This window comes from Aplysia californica, unplaced genomic scaffold (genome assembly GCF_000002075.1).
Source record: "Aplysia californica isolate F4 #8 unplaced genomic scaffold, AplCal3.0 scaffold02420, whole genome shotgun sequence".
In the NCBI taxonomy this organism is placed as follows: Eukaryota; Metazoa; Mollusca; class Gastropoda; order Aplysiida; family Aplysiidae; genus Aplysia; species Aplysia californica.
In genome coordinates, this window is record NW_004799690.1 from 1 (window position 1) to 1,524 (window position 1,524).

The window sequence follows — 1,524 nt, forward strand, 5'->3', positions numbered from 1 at the left end:
CCCCAATCCATTTTTCTAATAGTTCTAAACGAGTCAGTGCTCTAGATCTACATTAGGCCTAGCCCACTAAAATGTACATCCATGCGATCGGTCAATTGCTGGCTGCTCCAGTGAAGAGACAGACAGCGAGGAGGTTTATGCTAGTCGCACCGCTTGCGGTAGCGTCTGCTAGGTGCAAACAAAATCTTTGCACCAAAGTTATTTTTGTCACTGTAGAGAAATCTAGGCATCGTTCTTCCCGCACAAGAAGAAATGTGCTTGAAACTGCTCTTCGCAGCCCCAATTTGGTGCAAGCTAAAAATTTGATCCAAGTTTCTACAACACTAGTAGAGTCTACGGTAACTCAGTGAAGAAAATGGGTTTTGAAACTATTGTCTCCCTCTATTGTGTAGCAAGTCCTGGTGCTGCACGAATTAATTAGAAATCTTTAAATCTTCTCAGATTGTGAGCACAGTGAGTTGTTAGTATTGTTTTACTTTATTGCAGCTTTTATGAGGTTTCATCTAGAGACAGTTGTAGATATCGATAGATGTAGATTACGGAATATTCTGTAGATTCTAACTGACTTTCTCTAGAAATCTTAATAGTAGATCTAGCTACTATAAGCCCATTTGCTCACTTTCCAATTATGCACCACCATTTCTGCAACTCACGCGACGCCACTGGTTATTCTCTTGTAGCATCTCCAATCTTGGGCACTTTATTATAAATATTATGACCTATTTTGTGTTACAAGTGCCGTGAAATTCTAATTAAAACTAAAAGGTTGCAAAAAGGGTGAATGGGTGACAAAACTGACCCATCGCTTTTCGGTGGTTGTAACCTTTAGTAATTTCCCAGCATTTACAGCCGTATGTTGGGGTTGACCATGTCTCGGTCTCGGGATCAAGACTTTTGATGACACCAAATTGAAACTGGAAACCCCAGTTGGAGGCATTGCATCTTCGAGAAAAGCCACAATATTATCACTGCCTTAAAATTGCAATTTTCTATCTGACATTTTTGGCTGTTTTGTGTTACTAAAGACCATGATAGCAGAAGCCAAATGTTCTAGGTACATGTATCTACTCTATCAAATCAGAAAGATTATTCGGAGTCGTTATCAAGATATTCGGAAAAGTTTGCCTTGTAGCGAAACTCAAAATTTTGTACATTAAATTTCTCAAAACTAGGTACTGAGGAGATTGAACTTTGTAATTCCAAGGTAGCGACGTGTCTATGTTAAAACATAAAAGTTGGATGCTGAAACCGCTACCTCTCATGTACGTACATTATCAATCGTTATGTACAAAACATCTGAACGTACATGTACAGAAAGTGTACAAGTCGTTCCTGTTTGTTTTTTCGACGTACAGACGACATGTTCTCCAACTACAAGTACACTACCAACGACGAGCAATGTGTCTATTTTACCACTCATCCCCACCCACTTTTGAACCTTTAGGGAGAATGTCGGAGAGAGAGAGAGAGAGAGAGAGAGAGAGAGAGAGAGAGAGAGAGAGAGAGAGATGTTGAAAAGAGAGG